The sequence below is a fragment of the Drosophila bipectinata genome, chromosome XR (genome assembly GCF_030179905.1).
Source record: "Drosophila bipectinata strain 14024-0381.07 chromosome XR, DbipHiC1v2, whole genome shotgun sequence".
NCBI classification, from domain to species: Eukaryota; Metazoa; Arthropoda; class Insecta; order Diptera; family Drosophilidae; genus Drosophila; species Drosophila bipectinata.
The window spans coordinates 23,428,084-23,449,416 of NC_091735.1; the positions used below are offsets into that span (position 1 = coordinate 23,428,084).

The 21,333-nt window shown below is 35.8% G+C and overlaps 2 long non-coding RNA genes across 2 annotated transcripts in view; one reads left to right on the plus strand and one right to left on the minus strand.

The window, feature by feature from the left end:
- LOC138925535 (uncharacterized) overlaps window positions 1-21,333 on the minus strand; it is a 77,723-nt gene that overhangs the window by 41,928 nt on the left and 14,462 nt on the right. The gene's annotated exons all lie outside the window — the stretch shown is intronic.
- On the plus strand, window positions 1,998-15,005 carry LOC138925593 (uncharacterized). Its single transcript, XR_011441837.1, has 3 exons — window positions 1,998-2,179; window positions 13,473-13,997; window positions 14,740-15,005. It is a non-coding gene; the product is annotated as an uncharacterized lncRNA (long non-coding RNA).

Below are 21,333 nucleotides of genomic sequence, written 5' to 3' on the forward strand. Positions count from 1 at the left end.
GTGCACTCATTTAATGTCATGAATGTTGGATTTTTCTTGGCTTTCCTTTTAATTTTCTTCAACGCCCACCACCCACTACCCCCCTGGCTTGTAAACACTTTACTAAAGAGTTCATTTCCGTTTGCCGTTTCGCATGCCACACAAAAAAAAATAAAAATAAAAAATAAAGGATAAAATCCTGGGAATATATAAAGAACACCAGAGAAATGACCACCAGAGACCCTAGAAGTGAAGACAGAAAAGTGTGGTTGCCACAAAAAAAAAAAAAACGAGGGCTTTACGTGTGTGTGGGGGGCGTGGCATGCTTAGTTAGCTTTGCCCCCTTTGACCGCAGAGAGCTCCTGGATTCAGCAGGATGCAGGATGCTGAATCCCAGAGTCCTTTTTGCTTGGCTACCCGGCAACCGGCTCCTGAATCCTGGTCATCAGGAACTCCGGTTGTCTCCGGTTCGTTTGGGGGCGCAAGATATTTAAAAATTCTTTTGTGTTTCGCTCTCCGGTTGCCGCATTTTCATTTAGTTTGCATTATGTTTTAAATTGTCGCACTTGGCGCAGGACACTCAAAGGCACTGCCAGAAAAAAGAGTGGAAAGTAACGCTCGAAGACTATTTTTTTGAGAAATTATAGAGACATTCTTTCAAATACCGATTATAATATATTTTAATTGGTAACCCTACCATCTTGTTATATTTTTTTTTTAACACTAAAAAATATATCGTACTTTTTTAATAAGACCCTTTCCAGCACTCTACTTTGTCACCCTTTCCAGCACTGACCAAACGTCAACGACGGTCTGACAGGGTAGAAGCTTCCATTTTTCTTCCTCAAACATTGTCGAGTTTTCCTGGCGACGTATATTTTGTGATCTTGGCGCTACCTTTCATTCTATTGGGAAAATGTTTTCATATTTGAAAAATCTATTCTCCAATATATTTCATTTGTCATCAAACGAAATGGAGAATAGACGTAGAATCTCTGATAATATCGTGCCCAGCGACATCATCGACTTGACTGGGGACGATGATGATGCCTCTACTACTACTAATACTAGTGGAGTTCAGCAAGTGACAAATCGGCCATGTACTTGTACTTGTCCGCTGTACGAGCAGTATAAGTGCCCGATATGCCTGATGCTGCTCACGGAACCGGTGAGCACCGCCTGCGGCCACGTTTTTTGCGATCAATGCCTGATGATGGCCCTGCACACTGGAGTACCGACTTGCCCCATCTGCAAGGCCTATATTAATACTGGCCAAGTTATTCGTATTTACATTTAGGACGTTATATTTGAAACAAATCAGCGATATGGTAGTAGCATATATTTTCAAACACTGATACTGTTGTATGTTGCAAGTCCAACAAAAGAAATTATAATGTTTAAACGTTTTTGTTTGTGTTTTTATTTAAGGTTGGTACTTGATGGATCTCGAATGAACATATATGTATATCCTTGGATTGAATGACTGGCATATTTTATATTCTCTGGTTTCTCTAGCAAAGTCCATCTCATTTTCTCTCACTGCTTTGCACTCAATGACACATACTTAATGAGGTTCCCATCTCTTTCTAGAGGAGCAGCAGTCAACCCCTTTGACCTCTGCCCCCTTAACCCCTTAACCCCTAGTGCTTCTTGGCCATTTTCAGATGCAATGCAGACATCATGGCCAAACAACTTTCATTTGCCTACACAGGATTTCCAACGAGATCCCTTGCCTGGCCGGGTTGACAAAAGACTCGGATTCGGACTCTTGGCTTTTTCTCTCTTTTTTTTTTCTTTTTACTTTTTTAATTATTTGTTTTGGTTCTCCTTAGTGGGAAATTAGTTGCGTGTTCCTCCCAAAACTAAGGAAAGAATTAAAGTAAATAATAAATAAGAAATATGAATGGTAGTGGTGGTGGGATCATAAATGGTAGAAATATTTGGGATATTAAAATAATTAAAATCAAGAGTGCCCCGCCCCATTGCTCTCCTTTGCTTCTGTTTTTGTTGGAATTTGTTGTTGCTATTTCATATCGTAAATGCAAAGTCATCGTAAAATAAACATTTTTCGTGTTCTCCCTATTTTCCTCATTCGTGCTAATCCGAATGCATTTTGTTGTTGGATTGCCGAAAACTTTTAATTGCAAGAAAAGAAAGAGAAGACATCGACATGAGAAAAAATTCTCGATCCACTGTATTGGTGAGTTTTTGCACTGGTATTGGAGTTTTGGGCACAACTGAATAAAAATTATACCAACACGCTTGGGAAATGGAAGAAAAGAAAGCTAATTCCTTGAATATTTACAAGAAGGCCGATATCGAAAAGTGATTCGAATATCCATTTAAAATTTCGGAGTATGTATGGGATGGCCTACATGGCCCCGGTCGGAGGCTATATCTTTGCCAATATTGGTCCGATTCTTAAGAGGACTGTTTTAAACGATTTGTAGAACGATTCTGCAACGATTTGCATCAAAACCTGAGGTGGAAATATTTTTTCGATTTTTTGTCAAATTTTCCGGGGTGTGCCCTTCAGAATTTCGGCAAATGTATGGGATGGCCTATATGGCCCCGGTCGGAGGCTATATCTTTGCCAATTTCGGTCAGAATTCAAAGAGGGATTCCTTGGAAGTCTCGTATCTCGAAGTAGTTATAATCAGGGCACCCATATACGACCTTCATTCATTCAAAAGTAACCCAAGACGAAGAAAATGCTGAATCAACGGCTAAAAAATAAACCCCAAGAAGGCTGGAGGAGGGGTAATGCCGCCCCGGGCAGGTAAATTGGAGGGTCCTTGCACTTTGAGCTCAACTTTGGCCTGAGCCCGGCAGCCGAAGGGGTCGTGAGTGCGGGTGTACACTGAATATATATGTCTCATGAGCCATTTAAGCTCATTAAGGGCATCAATTTGGTAGAAAAGTCCCCTCTTCGGGGGGCGGGGGGTGGGAAAAAAGTGCCAGCCACTTGTGAGGCAAGTAAATTGTTAATTTTAAGCCACCCAACATATACATATATGCTCTCGTTTTTTTTTTTTTTGCAACTTGAGCAAATTTTGTGGCTTAGGGAACTCCGTTTTTGGGGTTTTTTTTATTGGCCGACCAGGTGACACGCCGATTTGCCTTACTTTCGGGCAATTAAATTCAATTTTTTGTGCGGGAATGACCCGAAATATAAAATATATAAAAATAAAATGATATGTATTGTACAAGGATATATGGTTTGATATGGATAAGTATATGGTGTTGCATGCAGGGCCAAGAATAAGAAATTGAAATCCATAAAGCGCAGCAGCCATAACAAACAAAAAAAAAAACAAAAAAGAAAGAAAAAGGAAAAATAAAAAGAAAGGAAAGAAAAGAAAAGAAAAACGCGAAATGAATTTCACTTGAAATGTGAAAACATAAAAATTGTTTATGACTTCCGCTACGTTGCCTGCATCTGTCTGCCATTGTCTGTCTGCTTGTGTTTTTTTTCTCAGTGTGTATGAGTGTGTGTGTTTGTGAAAGGACTTTTTGTGGGAGGAGCCAACCAGGGATAGCCAAAAAAAAAAAAAATAAAAATAAACTAAAAGACAAGAGTACTATATCAATTGTTCCAAAAAAAAAAGAATAATATTTTGGGTTTAAGATTGGGTCTTATTGGGAATTTCTTTTAAAGGAAATATTTAATAAAAATATTTAAATAAAACCTTTAAAGAACATCAAGAAACCTTACTTCCCTATATTGAACTAGTTATCCCTTTATAAGCTCAACTGATCATATGTGGTATCAGCTTTTAATCAACTGATTCCCTTTCGCCAAACAATAGAATCCTTGGAATGGAGTTTGCTATTGAATGCTTTGAATGGCAAGTGGCGGTGGCCAAACATTCATTCGAGCACTCACCTGTCCATCAGGTGGTATGCATTGCATGTTGCCCGGCATGTCCCCATCCCTACATCCCTACATCCCAGCAAGAGCCAGAACCCCCTTTTATTTCTCCTCCGAACGGAGTTCTTTCGGGTTTGTTCCGGCTTATTGCAATTTGCAGCGTTGAATGTTTCATTTAAGGTTCGCACAGCGGTTGGTCCTTCGACACACACAACACACAACCATCCACATACAACCATACCCCGCCCATCCATCCATTGCCACACACACATCCTCCCACACCAACAGCCCTTCGCCCTTTTTTCGACCCGTTCCTTGGCACACATGTCCTGGTCCAGTGGTCCAGTTTGTGGGGCTAGAGATGGCACAATTATCGATATAATTATGATAGAATCCATAGAGGTATTGGTTCTAGAAAAATATGGCGACCGTGACAAGACGTTGTATAAATTTATTTTTAATCATATTTAGCTTTCAAGTTGGAGTTTAGATTTGTAATATAAACATCTTAAGTCATATATCTTGTCTTTCTTTTTCTAAAAAATTATCCAAATTATAAAGCAAGTTCTCTTAAAACCACATGGCGACCGTGACAAAAGATAATTTTACTTTCTCAAAACAAACATCTCTAGTTATGGCCACCTCGCTTGGCGGTGCAATGTGGGTATTGCAATATGGAACGATGGGTGGCTTGGCTATGGTCGCCTGGGTGGTGATGCGTTGTTGCCTGACGACGCGACAATGCCATACCCGTGCCACCAACATCACCACCACCACCACCTACTGCCTCGTTCGAGTTCCAGTTTGAGTTTGCAGCTACTGCTGCTGCTGCTGCTGCTGCTTTCAACCAAAAATAGCCGCATGCAATTGATTACAGCAAACGAATGAATGGAGGAGCAAACGGCTAACCGGAAAACAGAGGAAATTCTAGGAAGCTGGAGGGAGAAGGAGGATGAAGGAGGCAATGGGGCGCTTTAGCCCCCCGTTCAACATCATTCGATATTTGAATGGAGGATGCTGCGAATTAAAATCGAAATAATGCACATCAGCTTGTACTGGCTATGGCTGGCTTATGGCAAGGACTTGCAAGGATGCTTCAAGGATTTGCTTTCGTAGATACTCATCGAAAAGACCACATACTTTGTAGAATTTAAATGCCATTATGATTTAGTTTCTAGTGGAAAGTGTTAGAATAATGGTTTGTATAAGAATTTTTAAGATTGTGGCGACCGTGACTAAGACCCATCCCTTGCATAAATCTATCTATTTAGCGTATTTGTTTACCATTTCTGATCAATCTCATAAAAGATTTAAATAGGCTTATAGCTACATATGTTTAAAAAGCAGAAAAAAAGGTTAAAAAACAAGAGAAAAAGAAAAAATGATCAAAGAAATACAATAAAATGAAAAAAAAAATGATAAAAACGTAGCAACGGCAAACATAAATTAATCAGCTTTGCCATTTTCACAACAAATTGTTATTAATTCGCTCAGCCATAATTAAAATGTGAGCCAAGTGCCGATGAAAAGCCATACATACATGTATGTACGTGTGTATGCCATAGCCTGAGCTTGAGCCCGGAACCTGAGTGTGGGTAATGGCGTATATGTGTGAATGAGTGCCATTTTAAGCGATTGCAATTCAAAGCAATTCAATTCAGAGCCATAAAATGCGCCCCAAGACGATACGCGGGGGAGATGCCGATGCCAATGCCGATGCTGATGCCATAATGCCTTAATCGCTCGACGGAAGCGGAAGTCGTGCAAATGTATGAGTGTTATATATACACACACACATACTACAATATATATATATATATATATACTTAACCCAATGGCAGTCAGGGCATACAAATGTAATTAAGATCGATTATATGCCTTCCTGTATTCGCAACTTGAATCATTTAGAGCTCCACTCCACTCCTCTCCTCACACAACACCGCTTTAAAAATAATTAAATCAACTGGCAGCCACACGCCGTCACAGATTCCTCTTTTATTTTTATTAACTGGTTTGGATAAATTGTGTGTGTGTGGGTGTGTGTGGGTTTTTAGGGATTCATGAGCTTAAAAGTTGCATTTTTATTTCTGTTTTGTGTGTTGGAAGTGAGTTCATTAATGGCGAAAATGTACAAACATGTAGCCGGGAAAGTGTTGAACTGTAATTGGGTTTGGAGACCAACTAGTAGGCAGTGATGTTAATAAGGGTAGACATGGTCGTAGATTTTTTGAATAGTTTTTAATAAAGAAAGGACTATGGAGATAAGGATAAGGGGTATACATATGTCCTTTTCCTCTTTAAATTTTTATTTATTTTCCACTCTCTCTAAACCAAAATCAGTTGATTGTTTCGATTGTCAGCTATCCTGGCTTTATTCTCAAATGCTTAATGCCTTTCTCTCCCCATTTGCTCACGGTTTTTTTTTTTTTTTTTGAATTTTTTCAAGGACTACCGTCTAAGGACTAAGATCTAGGCCTGGGTCACATGGGAACCGGAAACAAAAGGCAAAATACGCACCACGATTGGCTGGATGAACATTTTTGGGTTTCGGGTTTGAGTTTTTTTTTTCTGGTATGCCAGTGGATAGGGCGACGTAACGACCATCATTTGTTGCAAAATGATGTATAATTTAATACCCGCAAAGCCAACTCCCAAATGGCAGCCCCCCCCTTGGTGTATTGTATGTGTGTGGGTGTATGTGTGTTTGTGACCTCCAAAACAAGCCAAAACCGGGTGAAGTCAACATTGTACTCCACTTCACATCTCGCTGCCATTTCATCTTCTGGCGTCTTCGGGATGCGGCAAGTCCTCCTCTCCTCTATATCTCTCCTCCCGCCCATATATATTCCGCATCCACATCCATATCCACATCCTGGACCCAGCCACGGACCACTAACGCGTCCCCAATGGCCAGCCAACAAAAACCGAGCACATGTGTGTATAAAAAAAAACAAAAAATACACCACCCGCACTGGCACCCATCCTATCGCGGAGTGGGGCAAAGAAACTCACTGAGTACTCGTGCATTTAGTGAATACACTCAAAAAAAAAAATATAGATACTATTTTTTAAGGGCTTATTAGTTGAATAAATTTATAGCTAGCAATAGCAGATGTACAGTTAAATTATAAATTAAGTTAAAAATATGCTATTTTAAAAATAAATAAAAGTATACGTGATGTAATACGAGTGAAATATTTTTAATAATTTTAGCTCACCACTACTTTAGTCTACACTACTTCTACCTCTAATAATCAAAACACTACCAAATTGTTGCATTTTTTATGCATAATTATATATTATATTAGTTGCTACTTAGTATAAAATACTAAAATAGTACTACATATTACTTATATAAATGTTTATATTCACAACTCTTGCTATGTTTGGTTTATAATAAAAAATTTATAAAATTATAAAATTAGAATATTATATTAAAACCTTTAAAATATGTAGCAATCTTTTAAAAAGAATAAAAAGCTATTTTTCTATGGCTAATAGGGTAATATCCTATAAGCTCTGAGGATAGTATTTCTTTGAAAATTAGTAAATTATATTATTTTTTAAAGTTAAAAATCATATTATCTCCTTTATTAAAAATTTACTATTTTAAAAAATAAAATATATGAAATATTTGTATGTAATTATGTAGCACAAGAACCTCTTATCCACCCAAACTTGGATATATTTGAAATGAAAATCATTGAAAAATAATTACAAAATTCTAAATACATTCTTTAGAGTTAACAATCCCCAATCCAAACCTAAATCACCTTATAATGGATATATAGTCAGAAATATATATAAATTCTCCAAGTGGAGTTGCCTTTACTTTTTGTGTTTGCCTATCATGGAGGCAGAGGCCAGGGGAGGCCAGACCAGGAGGAGCAGTGCCGCGGAGCGGGATGTTAAGGCTATAGGTATCGGGGCTACAGGGGCCACGCCCGGCGGTTGTTTAACTCGAGTGCTGCACATAATTCATGTGTCCACTTGCAATTTTTCGTTTGCTGCGACATTGTTATGCTGGCCATGTTGTAAAAACGCCAAAAACAAAAGAGAGTCATGCCGAAAAAAAAATACAAAAAAAAAATAAAGAAAAGAAAGAAATCAGAAAAAGCCCGACCAAAGCCAGCATCCAACGTACAGGAACAACATCCCAAAAACTTGCAGGACGACGTGTGCGAGCGACTTTATATGCCATTATTAGTGTGTTAGAGGAGTGTGCCTTTCACACACACACACACACACATTGTATTGTAAAGGGGGGTATGGGTGGGAGGTGCTGGGGAGGAGGTGGGAAGCGCGTGCGAGTCTCGCACACAAAATAGATTACTCAGTGTCGCGGCACTCTATCACGGCGACAGATCGAGACGGGTGCCAAAAATGCTGCAGAGAGAGAGAAAGGGGTAAATGGAGAAAGCCTTTCGCCATCAAGGGAGTGAGGACCGGGGCTAGGGGGTAGGAGGGGTGGCTGGTCTGTGAAAGTGACCAAGGTGTTGCCCGGACAATGCAGACTTGATGGGAATGCTAAGTGAATCAATTATTTTTGGCGGCGGTCAGTCAACAACACCAGACACCCTCGAGGGTTTCTTTTTTTTTTGTAGAAAATAAAAAAATAAATAAAAGATTAGATTTTTGTTATAAATAAAATAGAAGAAATTATTTAAAAGAAGATTGAGGTTGTTTTGAAGGCTCTTGAATGCTTAGAAATACTAAGCTTGAACCTTTTCTCGAAGGTCTTACTTTTTAAGATTCTTTGAAGAATTTCAAGACACCATGGCGGGTACTTGATATTTTAAAACACTCATATGCCCTGTTGCCTGTTTTAAAACACTCATACGCTCGGTTGCCTTTTAATATTTAAGGACTTTTATTTCAAGAATTGAAAAAATAATGAAAATTCTTAATACAATTACTTGATACAATGATTAAAAAAAAAATCGATTTTTTGAAAATTTCAGGGTGGCGTGACCCCTTAAAATATAACATTTTGTAAGTTAAGATAAAGGAAGTAAAGGAGATAACCTAGATAAGGAGAGATAGAAGGATAGATATTAAAAAGGATATATTAAGTTTAATAAATAAAGTATTTTGCATAAAATAAATCCTTCTTCATTTCCCCTAAAACAATACCCTCCTAAATAACTCTTCTAAATACCAATACCATTTCTTTCAAAGCCCGATTATCAAATATAGTTTTAATACATACGTATATATATATTTATATATTTTTTATTATAGTTTCCCCCCTCAGCTATATCGCAAATCAATGAAGTGCCCGAGCTCTGGCTCTGGCTCTGCTGCTGGTCTGCTGGCTTAAAGCCCTACGAATTGTGAGTCGATTCCGCATATTGGCCCGAATGGCACTGCCATCAAACATTCAAGTGACAGTAAAGTGCATTTTCACACATGTCACCGATTGGCCAACAACGGCAAACACTTTTTTTTTAACTTTTTTTCGAGTATGTGTATGTATGTGTTTGTATGTTTGGTAACCCTTAGCGGCATAATTTATGGCCCGACATTTATGGCTTTATGGCCTGCGTTTGTCAGACGACCGGCATTTGCCATTTTTTAAGCCCTCACATACATATTTTCCTCCCTTTCCCTTTTTTTTTTTTTGTCCACCCTTTTTTTTTTAGCTTTTAACTAATAGTAAAGTCCATTTTAGTGGAAAGTTTACTGATTAGGCCTCAAGGATCATTAGTAACTAGTCCTGGCAGTGGACCATCTCCTCGGTCCTCTGTCCTCTGTCCTGTCTCCGGTCTTCTGTCCTTCTGCTTATCTTTCACTTTGCTGGCAATTATCTAGTCAATCAATTGATAAATGGAACTTTTACTCAGTCCTGTCCCCAATGGCTAGATGGCTGGCTGGAAGTCTGACTTAGTCCTGGAAAAAAGGACTTTGAAAAAGGCTCACAAAAAAGGCGTTAAAAAAAAGGGGAAAACTAAGGAAGAAATGGGGATAATAACTTCAAGATACTCTTTAGAGAAATTTTGCAAAAGCAAAGGTTCTAGAGAAAGGCTTCCAAAGATAGGCTTTAGTTTCCAAAATAGGTCTAAAGTTTACTTTAAGAAATCAAAAAAAAAAAAAAAGGTTTAAAATACATACTCTCTTTCTAATTTATTTAATATTATTTTAGTTCCTTCAACTCTACTATATAAATCTTACAACTAACCCCTGTCTAACCTGCAACCTCTCTAAAAATACCCTTCCAATTAATCGCCTTACTTTTCCCCCAAAAAAAAAGCAAACGACTCTGGTTTGGTTTCTTAAAAAAAAAAAAAAGGGTTTCCTGCTATATTTATTTCCTTTTTTTTTCTCTTACCAAGTTGACTCGTCACTTGACAAGGACATTAGGCGACACCCTTCAATGGTTTTGAAGACGGTGTACTAGCCATGGGGCCAACCGAGCCATTGGAGCCGGTTATCCTTTTTAAGTGCCAAATTATCCCTTCGATGTGCGGACTGTTGCATCGTTTGATTAATTGTCGCGATATCGATATCGATACCGAAAACAGAAAACCGAAAACCGAAAAACCCTTGCATAGATTTCACAAATTAATGTTGACACACACAATAAATTTTGCAGCATTTGAAATTGAACATTTGCATTAAATGTCCTGCCACTCGATGCCTGTCAAATATATGCGCAAAATTGAAAATCCCCAACAGGCAAACAGGCGGGGAGTCAGCCGCCCCAAAAAATTTTCAATCAACCTATATATGTATACATATAGGAATAGGATATTTTTGTCTCTGTTTGGCTGTCTGGTTGTGTCTGGCTGTCTGGCTGTCTGACTGTCGGTCTGTCAAGCCAATTCCACTCGATTTTGGACCATAACGACGCATCGAACTGGAAAATTATTTGGTCATTATGTCAATTTAGTGAAAACGAAGTGGACGGACCAAAATGGTTGTCGGCCATAAGCACATATATCAAAATCAGGCGGTACTAGGCCGGAAAAAACAACAAGTTCTGTTCACAGGATAGAGTACACTGTCCGCTGTCCGCTGTTTGGTGTCCGCTCACCGAAAAAAATAAAATAAACAAACCAAAAATAGAAAACAGAAAACCGAAAAACCCAAAAACAAAAACATCAGGAAATAACATATAAGAGTTCTAACCACAAAATTACAAAACTTTAATTAAATTTACAACTATCAGTGGCTGGTTTTTTGATTGTTTTTGTTTTAAGGGGGTTTTTTTAAAGGAGTTTTTATTTTGTAGAGGATTAAATATCTATATATAATTTATAGAAATATATTAATTTTTTTCCAGATCTTTTTATGATTTTTATTATGATTTAATTATTTTCTTTTTTGGTAATAATAGTTTTCTTTCAAAAATAACAAAGTTTTTGTTTTGTTTGACGCTTTTTTCAATTATTTTAATTTAATATTAAGACTTTTATCTGTAAAGAATAGAAAAGTAAAAGCTTTAAAACTTAAAAAAATCGATATATTTCACTCAAAACTTAAAAAACTCAAAGAAATATTTAAAATACCAGCCTCCTTTTCAAAAGTGCCAAATAAAAGTCCTAAAAACCTTAAAACTCGAAGCTAAAATTCAAAGAAAACCCTTTAAAGTTTAAACTAAACTTTTTTTTTTAACCTAAATCTCCTCCCAAAAAAAAAGTGTATCTTTAAGATACTTTTGTAGGCATCAACAAGTTCTTCTCGAACGCCTCCTGGCTTTCTGGCTATCTTTTAAGCGACTTTTCTCGAGGGAACTTTCGCGGATTTTCCCAGAGCTGCCATCTTGAGTCCGTCCGTCACCGTAACCGCCTACTTCCGACCGGAATGGGCGTGGTCCCCCCAATGGCTTCTAGGCCAGATAAAAATACAAGACGCCAAAAAAAAAAAAAGCACATTTCAATTTTCCACATGGGAAATGTCGCGCGCCGAACCAATTTATGATATCCGCAAAAGTGGCAAAAGCAACAACAACAATAAAGCGTAAATACAATAAATAAATAAAAAAAAAAATAACTGAATAAAAAAAAATGGATAAAAAATAAAGCAAAAGACTGAGAATGGCAGACAGCAAAGTTGGGCGTGGCAGTGGGCAATGTTGACAGAAAATAATACAATTTTAAAAACAAAGACCAAAAAAATTTTAAGTTTGAAGTTAAAATAATATTCAAAAAATAAAAAAATTAAATAAAATTACTTATAGATTTAATAAAATACCAACTTATATAATTTATAATATTTTTAATATTAAAAAGGTATCCAATTCTTTGTAGTGTTTATAAAAAAATATTGAAAGCAAATAATATTTATATCGCATGTCGATATCCATTATTCCCGATTGTATTTATGTCTCCATCTCCCTCTCACACTCTTCCCATCTCTCTTTCTCTCTCTGCGCTGACAAAAACATTAATAAACAAAAAAAAAATGAAAATGCATATAAATAAGTTGCAAATAAAGCGTAGCGTATTGGTAATAATTTTAAAATTTATGTTTATTTACAATTACAGTTTATTTGCCAAATGCACACAAGCAGCGAAAACAGGAACTCATACTTTTGAAACACACACAGCCCTAGGTCTATAGACAGGCCTCCTTTTTTTTTTTGAAAGAGAAGGCTAAGGCTTTAAAATAAATATTTAAAATTAAATCAAATACATTTTTTTGGGCTTAAATATTGATGAAATTAACTTAGAAGCTGCGTTTTGCTTACAAAATTATTTTTAACAATAAAAAAAACTATTTTTGGGCTTAGAAAGAAATATTTAAGCTTTTAAAAAAATATCCTTTATAAGCCTTAAATAATGGGGTTTTTAAGAAAAAATCTTGACATATAAAAATTTTTAATTTTCTATTAAAATATGTATATTAATATTACAAAAAAATGTATATTTTTAAGCTTTACCGAAATATTTATATATATTTTAATGCAATTATAAGTTGACTTCGCTTAGACAGCGCTTAATAAACGTTTATTAATCATATTTGTAAACAAATTGCCATTGCGCACCATTTGTGAGCAATTATTTATTTATGCCAATAAACATTTTCCATTTTCCACTTTTACAATTTGCATTCCCAGCCTACTCTTTTTCGCTTTTTTTTTTGTTTTGGCTGGGTGGTGGCTTTAATCCAAAAGTTTGCATTCAACATTTTTATTATTGAATTTTAATTAATTTAACAAATAATGGCAGGCGTAACAGGAAAGGAAAAACCCAAATATGGTAGTTATGGCGATATATGAGATATTATAGATTACAAAATGCTCTACAAGAATTAAGAAAGTATTAAGAATTCAATTAAATACTAGGAAAACTTGAAATAATACTAATAATACTAGGAATAATACTAACAGGAATTAAAGTTCGAATTATACTCATAATACTTGTAATACTAATAATACTTAAAATACTTATAATACTAATAATACTTATAATATTAATAATTCGAATAATATCGATAATAATAATAATACTTTTAATACCAATAATCTTAATAATAATTATAATACTAATACTAAATAATAATAATAATACTAATATACCTAATATACCAACAAAAGTATAATCTATCAAATATTTTTATTATTTTTTCTTTCTATATATAATATAATTACTAATTATAACAATTTCTTTTTTTTTTTTAGATTTTTTTTAATCAATATACCAGACCTATAATTCAGCCACGCCCATATATTGCCTTAATGCCTTCCAGGCTGTGTGTGAGGAAAGCAAAAACAACAATATTGCCAGGATCTGGGAAACAAATGGGCAAGGACTTGCAATAACAAAAACAGGCAAGAAAAATAGCAAAAAAATATATATATATATATATATCAGAAAAAAAAAGAGAATATGATTGGCGTAAAACATGGCAAAAATAAAGGGCAGGCTGCGAAAGACGAAACAAAGAGAACTGTAATTGATATTTGCTTTATGTTCTTGTGCCAACAACGAAATTGAAACAGTAAACATATTTTAACATATGCCCAGACATATTTACTTTTATGACTTCTGTATTCCGAACCGAACGAACCTATCCGATCCGATCCGATCCGAACACGAATCCGAATCCGAACCGTAATCCAAAGAACCAAAAGCTGCAACGTTCATCACTGAATGCGAAATCGATGAATTAATTAATGAAAAGTGAACGGTAGTGCCGGGCAAAGGTAGCCGCACATAATATTTACAAAATTTCTTTACTTTCTTAAGAATTTAATTATAAGATTTATGATTTCCTTTTTTTTGGGAAAATGAGGTAGAAATTTAATAGTTAAAGATTTCTATAAAGATATTATACATACAGATTATACATATGGAAATAGATGATGTCATAGGCATAGTTTATAGAGATAGCTTTATAGAGGTTCTATCTTTGGAGAATATATAGAAAGAGATAAATCGCTTTATAGCGAAATTTCGCTAAATCGAAATTTTAATAGAGAAACGGATGAATATAAGGTAATTTTAGAAGCTCATAAGGTCAGGGTATGTGTCTCCCAACGCCTTTAGGTTATGAGTTCGATTTCTTAAATCGCGAAAACGACAAAATTATTTTGTATTTGCATATATTAAAATTATTCATACTAATTATAAAAAAGGTCTTTAACATTATTTCATGTTTTAACTAGAAGCCTAAAAATACAAATATCCTAATAATTTTTTGTATTAAATGATCATAAAACATTAAGTTTCGAGGATATAAAGTAATACAGACTTATGGCTATTTCCTCCGATTCCAATTCGCTTATTCCTAGTCCCATTTTAAAAATAACCTTAAAAAAAAAAGCTAAAAATAATCCCCCTTCATTTCATTCACCTTGGCAACTTTCTTTTCAATTCTTTTTTTTTCCTTTTTTTATTGCAATTTTTTCTTTTTACTTTCTTTTTGTTTACTGCACTCGTAAACAGATGCAAGTCGGAGAATCCTTTCTGGCCAAAACAGCTGCTGATTTTTTTGCCTTGGAACATGAATAATGTTGAAATTTAATTATACATAATTCAAACACAATTTCAACGGTAAATCAGTGGTGCAAACGAGATGGCTAGCAATAGAGCGGGATAGAGAGAGAGAGAGAGCCAGATACTGGACACGAGTGAATGAGTCCGCCGAATAGAGGAAACTGGCGGAAAATTCAAGGGGAAAGGCGGGAAATCGGAAAGGTTTGTCCGCCAAAGAGGAGGAAACTGCATTCGCCGTTTCAAAATTTTTTTCATTTTTTTTTTTTTCAATTTTAACACACCTGGAAATATGAGTATTTTTTTAATGAAATTATGAATAAAAAAAGGACAAACTGTTCTAATAAAAAGAATATTTTCAATTAGTTTTTAAAGTTATTTTTAAGTTTTAATATTCTTTAAACTAAAATTTTTTTTAAAAATATTTTAATTTTTTTTCTCAAATTTTTTTTTAGTGTAATTTTTCCACATTTTCTCACACGCTCTAATTAGTTAAGCGAAGCGTAGGGGCATGGTCAGGGGCGTAGGAGGCTGAAACAGAGGGGGGGTGGGAGGGTGCAATGAGTGGCAACGAGAGGCGGTCCAGTGCGGTTGCAGCTTACCAGCGGTTGCATCTTTTGTTAGAATGCGAACGTTTTTCACGTTTCCAGAGCAACAAGAGCCTCCCCAAAGGAAAGTGTTGGCAAGGGCAAGGGGGGGCTACCGAGGGTGGGGTGCTACCCGTTTGGTAGTGCGATGGTAGTAAAATTTTTATGCGATTTTCCCATTATTTTCACAATAGTTGCAACAGCAACAGCACCAACAGAAGAAAAGCCAGTCACTCGGAAAAGTGAGAAACGGGGGCGAGCGAGGGGGTAGGGGTGCTCTGGGTGGAAAGAAATCCGGCAATATGCAACTATATGCTAAAAACTATAGCTGAAAAGCCAAAAGCCGACTCCCACCAGTCCCATACCTAGTAGAGTCACTACTATGCCTCTGCGAAGGTAATTAAATTGCAGCTGGGCTTGGTATTGTTGGGGCCTTTGGAGAGTGGCTGGTAGAGAGTGGAGACTGGAGAGTGAAGAATGGAGAGTCGAGTGCACAGATGCCTGAAAGCACGCCAAATGAGTGGGTCCTTTTTCTATATCCTTTCTACTTATCTTTCCCAGCGATATGCAACTTTTTGAGGCACATGAGCGCGGCTGACAAACCGAATATTGGAGATACTATAGGGGGTGACTTCGTCACAAAAGGAGGCTTAAACGGAGATAGTTGTAAAGAGTAGAGTAGAGCTTGAGAGTAGAAGAGGGTGGCTAATTATATAATATATATATAATGTATATAATGTGTAACATGAAACAGACAGATAATAGACTATTTTATATGAAGGGTTATATAAAATAACAATAATTATAATAGTTTAGTAATAGAAAGTTATACAGTATAAGATGGAAGATTACAATATAAGATATAATATAATAATATAAGATAATATATAATATAAGATAAGAAAGTATGATAATGTATAGAATAACAAAATTATCTTCCAATAAAAAAGTATACTTAATCTATCCTTAAATAATATGTCTCTAAATAATAACGATTAATATAATAAATAGAATATTGTATAAGTGGTTATAGGATTAAGAATAAGGATAATAATATAGTATAATTTAATAATGAATAAAGAATATATCTAGATTCTAGATTCTAAAGCAAAAAGTACTATTTTGACTTTTGTTTTTAGTCCACAAAATAATATTATATATAAATGCTAAAATAAAATTTAATTTATCATAAGATAATACAATATAAACAATAAAACATAATAAAATATAAGAAAATATAATATAACATAATTTTATATGATATAGAATAGTAAAATTTGCTTTCAATTCTTCTAAAAATACTTTCCTTCCATTAATTTTATACTACAATATTTCACCAAATAATACAATATAATATGAGGCAATATTATTAGAGAATAAAATAATATGTAAGGTATAAGATAAAATAGTAAAACTAGCTTCCTATGCTTCTAAAAATACTTTTTCGTTTTTAATTTCCATTTCAAAAGCCTTTTCATACAAGTCTTGGAAAGAATGGAAACATAGAAATTTCTTATAAAATCTTTAAAATAATTCTTTAGTTAATCCCCTACACATTACCTTCCATACCTGTGTTTCCATATCCCCACTTTCTGACTAATTTGAAGCCCAACTAGTAAAGCGTTATCTATCCATTTTAAAGCCATCTAGAAGGATATCCCTTTTGTCTATGGAAATTTTCTGAGGAATCCCACCAAGTGGCCAAAAACCAAAAAGTTAAAGCTCAAACAAAACCCATTAGATGTGCGAATTCCGAGTGCATTTACTAATTTGCATTTAACATTTCATGTTGCCAGAATGTTTATTTAAGCGAAGCTCTCTCTCTCTCTCAACTCCCACCGTTTACTTGGAAATTATTGCCACATTCGTTCCCCGGCTGTCTGTCCCCGTCCCTGTCTGTCCCCTTTTGTCTGCCTAGTCCTTGGTCCTTGGTCCTTTTGTGGCAGGATCTGCCCGGACGGACGTCAGTCAGTTGGTGGTTTATATCCTTCAAGTCCATCTTCCCCCCTTGCTGGCCAAGCTCTACACTCCTTTTGTTCAAATTAGTTGAGCGCATCAGTCAGCTCGATTGCTTTTGCTGGGCCAGGAGGTTTCTTGGGCATATTTTCAATGAATCATCAGCACTATAATTATCAGAATTAATTCTCCCAAGAACAGTGGTAGAAATAATGAAGGAAATTGTTAAGAAAATAAATTGAAGAAATATATAAATTTTTAATTTCTTAATAAAGTTAAAGAACTTGTAAAGTTTTCTTTAAAAATATTTCTATTTTTGGCTTAAATTTTTGTCTCAAAAATATCAACCACAGTCTGAGAATGCCAGTCTAGGACTTTGGACTCTCTGTACTTTAAGGAAGGAGGTCCTGTGATCTGGAGAATGCATTCGGTAGCCAAAGCCCTGCCCTAAGCAGCTACTTACAATAGCCGCAAGCTGTCGTCGACAGCCAAATGCGGTTACAGAGAAAGAAAATAAAAGAAATATTAAAAAGAAACTCTATTAAGGCTATTTAAAGTTGTCGTTTTTTCTCTCTCTGTATGTGGAATTAGTTTGGCCAACCAAGTGAGTTGATCGGTTTGTGAGCCAACGAGTGTTAAGCATTTTAATTGAAGGCATTAATTTAGACAAGACTGAAGACTGAACACTGAAGCATTTATTTACCAACCTTTACCCTCCTCAGCATACCCCTCCCATTCAACACATATTCAGACATATATATATATAGATACTGAATATCTTTCTGCTTGGTAAATGGCCATTTAATTTTTGTAAATTTCAAATCATGCTTAGCCGAACCTTTTAATGCATTTCGAAATGAGGATTAATAATAATAGTAATAATAGTATATAATGGGCAACCAAAAGCCAGAGGAATGATTCAACTTTCATAGCCAAAGGGGTCATAATTACCAATAGATTTTAAAGAGCAGGAATACATGCTTATTTTGGCAAGGATTATTTTGAATTTAAAGATATTCCATCACTCCATCACTTATCTCTGACTATTTTTTCTCTAAAAATTCTCTTGAATTTTTTCCATTTCAATGAATAGATACTATAACTAGATAATAGAAAAATAATAGTTGCAAAGCCAATGCAGTATGCGTTATGTTTCATTTTCGTCCTTTTGCTCATTAATTTGCCTTTGCTGGAAATTTTGCTGATTTTGTGGCACATCTGCTACTGCTCTGCCAGCCGTAGTAGTGCTGATGCTGCGGGCATTCAAACTGCAGTAGTCATCATATTAAAATGCAATTATACAATTGCTTTTGTATTGCCCTGCCTATCCTGCCTGCCCACCCACACACCTGATTTTCCACCCCCCCCCCCCCTAACCTTTTATCCTTTTTGGCTAAAAATTCCCCTTTATTTTTTTTTTTTTTTGGAAAATTGTTCTATTTTTGCTAGCTAGCCCATTTTTGTCGCACTCTTGCATAATTTATAATCATTTCTATATGTGCCCCAGGGACACGCCCATTTTGGGGGCGCATCGGGCGATGGGCGATGGCATTTCGTGAATTCATAACGAGATGCATCGAAATTTAAATTGCCCTTCGTATATATCCGTATGGGGAGAGCGTAGAGGGAGTGTGGGTGCGCCAGCCTTAAGGAATTTGATTTTATCCCAAAAGGCAGAGATTTGTGGCCATATCTGATGATTTCAGATTTTTTTTGGTTTTTGTTTTAGATTTTAAGAATAAAATTAAGTTATTTTAAATTGCTTTTATTTTATTTTTGTTTGAAAAGGGCTTGAAATTATTTTATAAAACATTTAGGATGCTTTATTGCCGAAAAAATATATTAGGCCTTAATTTGTATTTTAAAAAAATATTTTTAATTAGTTTTTCATATTTTTTAAACTTATTGTTTAGTTGGAAATACCGCAAAATAATTAATAAAAAATATGAAAACAATAAAAATAGTAGTGGTATTTTTATAATATAATTAAATATGTATAAATAAGTAGTATTTTCAAGGCATATAAAATAAAAAATAAAGTAAACATTTCCTGAAAGAATTCCCCTATTTGTGGATTATATATGCCGCTTTGGCCGGCCGGTAGGTGGCGGGCGCCGGATGCCCCAAGAATCTTCAGCTGTAAAGTAGGCAATGGATTTTTGCCAAACAAGTGTAAGAGTTAGAAGGCCAAAAAGAAAAAGACGAAAAATAAAAAAAAAAAAAGTGGAGGAAAAGGACGAAAACTGCAGCTTAAAAGGGGCGGAAAAGTGCAAGGGGAGGTTGGGGGTGACGGAAAATGCAGTGAAGTTGTCTGCACAAAGGCGTCGGGTCAAAGCGGGGCGACAGAGGGAGGGGAGGGGAGAGCGGCCTAGCCTTTTGGAGTTTAGGACGAACTTTAGCACTTGGCCCCGCCCCTTTATCCTTGGCTCTCCTTTATTTTTTTTTTATTTTATTCTTTTATTTTGTGTTTTTTTTTTTTTTTTTGGGCATTTTGGAGCGTGCAAATGTTAAGTTGTCCTGTGCTCCTCCTCTCCCCTCCTTGGGCCATGCCCCCTTTTTTTTCGACAAAGCTTCCCTCCCCCCCTTTTTTGTTGGCTTTTTATAGAGGAAAACTTGGAGTTGGCGTCGCCGCCCTTTTGTGCCAACTTGACAAACTAAAAATGAAAAAAGTTTCCCCGAGCGGCGCCTTTTTCAATATCCTTTTTGCCTTTCAACCCCCCCTTACCCTTCTCTTGTTCTCTGTTCTTGCCACAAAGAGGGGGAGAAGTGGGGGACCAGGTGAGGTAACATGTAAGAAGCAGAGAGCCAGAGAAAAAAAAAAAAGAGAAAAAAATCCATGACGACGGCTCGACGTATTGATTTCGATTCTGGTCTCCGCCACTTGAGACTTTTCTGCAGAAAAATCGAAGCGAATATATATATATATATATATATATTTTATCCATAATATATATGTATATACCCCCTGCAAGGGGGACCAAGCGTTGTGACTTTGTGGCAGAAATCCAGAGGATTTCCCTAAAAATAATTGCCAATTAGATGCGGTGTTCTTTTAATCCGCGGGTCTAGTATTTCCATGAATTTTAAGTGGTGCCTTTTAAATTATTTTTATATATAAAAAATTTTATTATATATTTAATTTAACTTTAAAAGATTTTAAAATAATAGAAAGGGCCAGATTTTTGGTGTAAATAATTTACTTGATAATTTTTCAGACGGCTTAAGGTCTTAAGATAGGAATAAGCGAAGAATTATCAGAATTTAAGCAATATTATTACTTTTAATTAAATTATTTAAACTATTATTTTATTACATTTATTTTCTTCATAAACTACCTAACTAAGCCCCTAGATCTTATCCACTTTAAAGCTTCTATCCATCAAACATCTGAACTCATTTAACCTCCATACTCGCCATGCTCTAAATTTGATATTCTACCCAAAAATACAAAGATTATCTGAATAATGACTCAACTCCATCAGATAGATATTCCCAATCTTGTTCTGGCCAAAACAGACATATTAATTATTTGTGTCATGGATGGTAGATGGACGGGTCGGGACGTTGATCTTGTGTGTGACCTCCAGCCCGAGCCAGCAATCAATCGAAGCAGAAACTGGTTTGGGAATTCAAAGGCGATCTAGAAATACATTTTGGAGCCAACCTGAAACTGACATGCGGCCAAAGTTCAATTCCCCAAAGAGGCTACAGCTTTTTTAGCCTTTTGTTGCTGCTATTTATGCGTAATTTGCCAATTTACACAAATTTTTCGGGGGGGTGGGGGGGTATTGAAAAGAAAAACCCAACCCAATCCAACCCAACCCAGACGACGAGAAGTGAAGAGAGAAAGCGGCCAAGAAATGTACATTTTAAGGCGCGCCAGCTTTCGGGTCCGGTTCACGCTTTTATTTTCATGGTTCACGACTGTGCCAGACATCCTTGAACTTGCCACTTGCCGCAGGATATCGGCAGTAGGAGCGTAAGGCAACCAGCAGCCAGGAGC